General features: G+C 41.5%; 1 pseudogene; it reads left to right on the forward strand.

The window, feature by feature from the left end:
• Positions 1-246: 246 nt before the first annotated feature.
• Positions 247-2148, forward strand: LOC145403618 (heat shock 70 kDa protein cognate 4-like; annotated as a pseudogene).
• Positions 2149-8193: the final 6045 nt, after the last annotated feature.

The following is an 8193-nucleotide window of genomic DNA, read 5'->3' on the forward strand; positions in this document are numbered from 1 at the left end:
AGTTCGAGCCACTCTATTTTTGGGAGGTCCTCATCCCCCTTGGAAATTTTTTATGCCCCCTTAGGGGAAGCGCCCCCAGGTAAAAATGACTGCTTTAAGAGATTAAGAAAGTTCAAAGTCTTCAAGCATTTATAGGAAGTATTATTGTGATCTGTGTACATTAATCTACATGTAAAAATATTTTTCAAACACTGCAAAGCAAGCAAAAGTGACTTAACACTAATATAATGATTTTTGTTCAACAGAATGTGTTCCCCGGCTATAGGTATCGATCTGGGCACGACTTACTCCTGTGTGGCCGTGTTCCAGCACGGCAAGGTGGAGATCATCGCCAACGACCAGGGCAACAGAACCACACCTTCCTACGTTGCCTTCACCGACACAGAGAGACTCATCGGTGATGCTGCCAAGAACCAGGTGGCCATGAACCCCAACAACACTGTGTTTGACGCCAAACGACTGATGGGACGCAAGTTTGATGATTCCTCAGTACAGAGTGACATGAAACACTGGCCCTTCACTGTAACCAATGAGGCAGGCAAACCCAAGGTCAAAGTGGAGTTCAAGGGAGAGATGAAAACATTCAACCCCGAAGAGATCTCATCCATGGTTCTGACCAAGATGAAGGAAACAGCCGAGGCCTTCCTGGGATGCCCTGTGAAGGATGCCGTGATCACAGTGCCAGCCTACTTCAATGACTCTCAACGTCAGGCCACCAAGGATGCTGGCATCATTGCTGGCATCAATGTACTAAGAATCATCAGTGAACCTACAGCTGCTGCCATTGCCTATGGACTTGACAAGAAGGTGGGAGGAAGAGGTGAACGCTATGTTCTCATCTTTGACCTGGGTGGTGGAACATTTGACGTGTCCATCCTCAGAATTGATGATGGAGTCTTCAAGGTGAAGGCAACTGCTGGAGACACTCATTTAGGAGGGGAGGACTTTGATAACAGGATGGTGAACCACTTTGTGCAGGAGTTCAAAAGGAAGTACAAAAAAGACCTCACAAACAACAAGAGAGCTTTGTGTCGGTTGCGCACAACATGTGAGAGGGCCAAGCGGACACTTTCGTCATCAACACAAGCCAGTGTGGAAATTGACTCTCTCTTTGAGGGTAAGGATTTCTACACTTATATTACTCGGGCTAGATTTGAGGAACTGTGCTCTGATTTATTCCGTGGTACCCTGGAGCCCGTGGAGAAAGCACTGAGGGATGCCAAGATGGACAAAAGCAACATCCATGAAATAGTTCTTGTGGGTGGATCTACACGTATTCCAAAGATCCAGAAACTATTGCAAGACTTTTTTCATGGCAAGGAACTGAACAAATCCATCAACCCAGATGAAGCAGTGGCTTATGGTGCAGCGGTGCAGGCTGCCATCCTACGAGGTGACCAGTCTGAGATGGTGAAGGACCTGGTTTTGGTGGATGTTGCTCCACTGTCGCTGGGCATAGAGACGGTTGGAGGGGTAATGATGCATCTCATCAAGCGCAATACCACCATCCCCACCAGACAGGAACAGATCTTCACCACCTACTACGACTACCAAAAGAGTGTGCTCATCCAAGTGTTCGAGGGTGAGCGAGTAATGAGTAGAGACAACAACCTTTTGGGCAAGTTCGAGCTGACTGGCATTCCCCCAGCTCCTCGTGGAGTCCCTCAGATTGAGGTCACCATTGATATTGATGCTAATGGAATCTTGAACGTCTCAGCCATGGACAAGTCAACTGGCAAGGAGAACAAGATAACAATTACCAATGACAAGGGACGTCTTAGCAAGGAAGAGATTGATCGGATGGTTCAGGAAGCAGAGCAGTACCAGGAGGAAGACTCCAAGGAACGGGAGAGAGTTGAGTACAAGAACCGGTTGGAGGCTCTGTGCTTCAGTATCAGGTCATCTGTATCTGAACCATCGGTGGCCAAGAAACTTTCAGCTAATGAGAAGCGTTACATCGAGGAGAAAACTGAAGAGACACTGAAGTGGCTTGATGCCAACCAGTTGGCGGAGAAAGATGAGTACAAGTATCTGATGAGAGAGTTGGAGGAGGTTTGGTGTCCCCTGGCGGCCAAGATACATGGGCAGGTTTAGGGTGGCAGCCAGGCTGGTGGTGGCAGGGGTCCCAATGTGGAGGAAGTCGACTGAGCATGCTTATTGGACAAGGATAATTGATGCCCTTATTTCCCCTGTGATAGTAACCGAGAGTTGTATTATTAATTGTCTTTATCTAGCTTCCTTGATTCACAGTGTGTCTGTTTCTACTTGATCTATGTTCTAGTTATATATATTTGGTGTATGTAAAAGTTTTTTCTGTATTTTTATAAAGAAATTATGTATTTTATTTTCTGTGTTGATATTCCTATGAGCAGCATATTGTGTGGTGGTTTCTGGGCAGTCATTTTTCAGGTCGTCTGGTAACGTCAAATATTTAGTGAATCATAATTTTATTTTTTTTTTACTAATTGCAAATATGGTGAAAGAAATCGTTCTTTTTTTTTTTTATTTCCAAAGCTCATTTCATCCTATATACATAAAAAAAATAGTATAAGTTTTCTGTATGTAAATGACTTAAGACATTCATACCATCTCGAAAAAATACAGTAACACTATATCCGAGCACAACTGCAAATAACTGTGAATTGTTGGCAACGTCTTGATCGTTGGTTCTATTTCATTCTATTAACTGGCTCATATTATTCAGAATGTGTAATGTATGACATGTAAAATAAGGGTAATGAAAAAATATATGTATCTTCAGTGTACAAATATTTATTGCTTGTCAGCGGCTTAATACTGTATACTGAGATTAAGTATTTTAAGTTAAGGAAAAAATCGAACTTAAAAACAGAAAGGAATGAAAGGCTATTGGTAAATAAAAAGGCAACCTCATGATGAGAACGTTGTGACTTTGTCTTTAAAAAATATACATATCATCTGTATGTCCTTCCTGCTCTATCTCTGGGGCGAAAACTTAAGGTCTGTCATACTAATTTAGGATTTATCAGTGCTTAGAGTGAAATGAAAATGAAGATTAGTACATTACATCTACGACAGGTTAAGAAAAGGCCAACACTGACAATGAGACAGACTTCATTTTCAAAATTTAATCACTAGTTTGTAATGGACATTTGAACAAGGTATGATTACATATTTCTTTAATAGGACAGAAAACGGATGGGCATACTTTGGTAACAGAGTTGTACCCCACAGTTACAGCGAGAAATGATAGTCCAGAAAAAGAAAAAAATGGCCTGCAGTGAGAAGCGACTGCCACTGCATCGAATTATCGGCCAGTGACGACAGTACGATTAATGTTCAGCATTCAGCTACCATTGACTGAGGCTTGATTTGATTAGAGTTATGTATATCTGTCAATGATTCATATTTTGTTTTTACCACAACAAGAGCATAGGGGTCCGGAGCTAAAAAACCAGCCTCCCCTGTCCCTGAGTAGCATTATACTGATCCCGGCCAGCTGGAGCACCTGAACTCATTAAACTAACAGGTGTCATACTATTATATGGTTACCACCCAACGTACCGGTAGTAAATGGTTTCCTGAGTTACAGACGATTATTTGGCTTGTCACCCGTTAGCATAGCATTGAGTGAGAAGTTAGTGTGCTACCCACATGTTTTTCCACTATCGTCAGCTAACATTGTTGTGCTGCCATATTCAAATGCTCTTACCTGAGTGGAATAAATGAAACAATACTTAATTCAGGTATTCTCAAGCTATTAATAAGGGAATTTGGACTAGAAATATTGCGGAGTGATTGACGAGTGAATATTTTCGATTTAAGTCATATTTAATAACTCAGGCCTGCATTTTTCCTTGTGAGAATCAACAAAGACTTCGACTAATTTTTAGCTAAAGTTCATGACTAATTTAGCAGGTGATTATTTAAACTGTGAATAAGTAATTTTTCTCTCAACTTTTTTTCCTAACCCAGAGACGTGGAATATGTATTATTCATGATGGAACTGAAAAATTAAGAATCACGGTGATTTCTTCTCTATTCCCTGTGTAAAGTCAAAGGATTAAATTAGATCAGTAGGACATTCTGAGAGAAAATATTACGCAGAGAAAGCCCTTGAGAAACTCTGGTGATAGTGACCGTACAGATAATCAATGATAAGTGGTGATAGACTCATTAATGCATATAAAAAGTCACATGAAAGATAAGAAAGGTTGTTGATGGGCAGATGGTGAGTATGAGACGGCGTAGGTACAACAGGATATGACAATGTGTGGATATTACAAGGGGTGGATATGACAGGGTGTGGATATGGCAGAGGGTGGATATAACCTGATATGCAAACTACAGGGTGTAAAAATGAAAGGGTGTGAATATCAAAGGACCTGGGTGTTACTAGCTGTGGATATGACAAGGTTTGGGTATGGCAGGGCGTGGGTATAATTTCATATGACGGAGTACGGATGACAGGGTGTAGATAATGACAGGATATGACAGTGTGTAGGCACGACATGGTAGGACAGTCTGAGTATTATTCGGTAAGGATATGACAAGGTGTGGGTTTGGCAGGGCGTTGGTAAGACCGGATATAACAGAGTTTGGATTACAGGGAGTGAATATGACAGAATTGACAATGTGTATACAAGGCATGATATGACAGGGTGGTAGGGTGAGAATATGATAATGCTTGTATGATAATGCGTGTGGGTATGACAAGATGGCAGAATATGGGTATGTAAGGGTGTGAATATGGCCGGGCGTGGGTATGACAGTGTTTGGATATGATAGGGTGCGCATGACAGGGAGTGGATATGACACGTTATGACAGTATATGGATATAAACAAAAAGTATTTTTGTCACATGGTTATTTAAGGATTTGTGGTGGCATGTCATCCTTCTTAGTTTACTCCAGATACGTGGCAACTTGTTAACGCAGCGCGGGGTAAAGTGACTTAGGCTGCTGTACAGTATATGCTGTAGACCCGATGTACTTTTTTTTTTCTCTTATGCACCCTTCCTTGTTTGGTCTTTAAGGACAATGTTCCCCAGAGTGTTGGGGCTTGTACTGAATGGTAAATAAAGATCCCAAAAAAAAAAAAAAAATCCAAATGTATCCGTACTTGCTCAAATATCCTTAGTATGTACAGGCTTATTAGCATACTGGATGTAGTGTAAGTAAAATTACATCATTATCACTCACTTGTGGAACTACCTTACGACAAGGACTTAAACTCAGGTAAGTGTATTAAGAGCCATGACCAACTTTAAATGTGGGACAACGCTCTCAGTGATTCAAATGATCTACGTTCAGTTAGTCAGAGCGCTGTTTGACTCCGGTGATCCGACACTGACATCAGTCTCGAATACACAAAAGAAGAAAATTGAAGCGGTCCAAAGCCAAGCGATGAGGACTATGCTTGGAGTCCCTCGCAGGACAAGAGTGTCCAGCATGCTTGGGGAAATAAAGCTAACCACTGTAGCCATGAGAATCAATCACATGAATGCAGCAATGTCAGGAATAATTTATTGAGGAGGTGACATCCTCTCTAGGAGAGAGATATGAAAGACTACTGTACATGACCGTAATGCCTTCGTCCTAGGGAAGTGGCTGTACAAGCTCACATACATGTTACACAACTTAATAAACGACCCGGCAATGCTGCAGACTAGAGAAGATAAGATAATGAAAACTATGAAGAGCAGCCCCCATGGATACCACCTACAGCCAGATAAATATCGAACAGCCGCCACAAAGTAAGACGCAGTGCAGCCCCGGTCTCCTACGAATACACGGGAAGAACTTACGCAGAATACGCAGCTATTTACTACACTGGCAGCTCGGTAAGTCAAGAAGCAGGAACAGCTCTCATAACAGAAAGAGACATCCTAGGATGGAAAATTCCAGTGGCTGGTCATCCACACAGACTGGTTTAACAATGATACGTGAGGGACTTGAAAAAGAGAGCGCGGGAAGGGAAAAGCCAGTAGTCATTCTATCTGACTCTATTAGTGCACTCCAAGTACCCTTCCACAGGAGCCAAGAGGCAATATTAACCTCGTAGCGTCCACCCTCACCACAATGCGAAAATTACAAGATAAGGACGAAGAGTAACATTAAGCTGAAGAATTACCAGTCACGCTGAAATCCCAGGCAACGAAGGAGCAGACGAAGCCACGTTTCAAGGAGCACGAAATATCCAGATGAGCACTGATGGCTCACCCAGTCTCAATCAGATGAAACTGAAAACGAAAAATACTTTGAGAGAAAAACACAAAAATGTTTGTCCATCAAGATCGTGAAGAAACATCATCATGCCATAGTGAGTGAGTCCTTCATCATAAAAGGTTACTGCTGATCACAGGAAGTCTAGTTTACCAGGCTGAGGCTTGGATATAAGAAAAAAAGCATAGTTGAACACGCCGACGAAGAAGAGTGCCGCCAATGCCAAGAAAAAACAGAAGACCTATTAGTGCACCATGCCGTGCAACCCGACTCTTCCGATCACGCATTTCCAAGAACAGTAATGAAATCCCAAGGAAGGTAGCAGCAGAAGCAACACACATTTTACTCCAAGATCCTAAAAGCTGATAAAAATTATGAAAATATATCTCCATTCTAGGAACACCGTTCCCACAAGTCAAGAAAACCTCCCTACAGAATCTCCTCTTCCTTCTCTATATTTTTATTGCCTATCCAAAACCTTACAACTCTCTGCTCATATCTGGAGACTGTACAGAATACTCAGTCTTTTAGATCAGAGAATCATTCCTCTTCAGTTTAACCTACTACTATAATCTTTCCTTCCTAGTCTTGACATAAGAGCTCAAGGTAAATCATCTTCCCTCTGGCAGTACTACTCTGTTACTATACCCATGCATTCGCCGTCAAGAATACTCTGATCTTTACTATCAGAGATTCAGACTTCTTCATGTACTTATCACTTAAATTTTTATATCAAGTTCTTGACATAAAAGTGCAAGGTTCTTTGCGCATTTGTCTAGCAAAATAACTCTATAACTATACCTTCTTACCTCATCATTTTTCAGAATCCTCTGATTTTTCAGGTCAGAGATTCAGTTATACCAATCGTAAAATCTTCACTTCCAAACTTTGATATAAAACCTCATGGCCTGTCACTCTTCCCTTTTGCCAAACCACTCTATGTCCATACTCGCGTGTTCCATCCCTATCCTTTATCCCCCTGACTTTTCACATCAATTCAGATCCTCATTTGGTTGAGGGCATGATGGTGACATGCAAGACAGCAGACAGACGGACACACCAAAGCCATCGCAAGATAGGAAAACCAAGATCACCTCGCAGATTAGGACACAACCCCCAATAGGGCCGGGGGGAATAAATTATGGTCCATCGTCACCTTCCAGAGTGCGCCGGATCTGTGAACACTGAGGGGCTCGACAAAGGTATATGGCCCATATAATGGCCACATGGGGCGTACAATCTTGAGGAAATGGCGCAAACAGAGTGGTGGTCGCACTGGCAATGACCAGTCCAGAAATATACATGACTACCCCAGTGGTCATTCCAAATTTCTTGGGGAATACCCTCGGACCTCCCTTAAGAAGTCTTTTATCCTGAAGCCCCTCTTGGCTGTCCTAATGTTATATTTTATTTTAGTTGCTCCTTGATTTTTTAATACAGGAAGAATACAGAGAAAAATTTGGCTGACATTGTCACACTACCATCATAAAGAGCTGCAGGTGATGTGATGACCTCAGAGTAAAAAGAATCGAGGATTAACAACTTTTTGTTTTTACTTCATCAAAAATTTCAGGAACTGTCTAATAATGTCACACGATGTCCTCATTGATTATTTTGTTTGTTCATCAGCCAGTTATGGGTTATTTTTCTGCAATTTCATGGTTCTGACCGAGAGTAATTACCCAGAGCTAAGTACAGTTTTCTGACTTTTGCCAGAATACTGAGCCAAAGAAAGTGGCCACCCCACGAGTCCACTTCTGGATCAGATTTGATAATTTCTCAGATTCTTTTTACTTGAGGTTTGAGCAACACAGCATAACTACTCAATAAGATCTAATAATGTAATATGAAATTATATGAAACAAAATAATAAGAGGGAAAAAAACATAATTGCTTGATTTCTGGGTACAGTTTATTACAAAAATCAAAAAGACAATCTTTCACTTTACAAAAGATGGCTCTGATTTTCATAATAAACCCTGTTATGGTG

This window comes from Coenobita brevimanus, chromosome 61 (assembly GCF_032717465.1).
Source record: "Coenobita brevimanus isolate Jiangsu-jjx chromosome 61, ASM3271746v2, whole genome shotgun sequence".
NCBI lineage: Eukaryota > Metazoa > Arthropoda > Malacostraca > Decapoda > Coenobitidae > Coenobita > Coenobita brevimanus.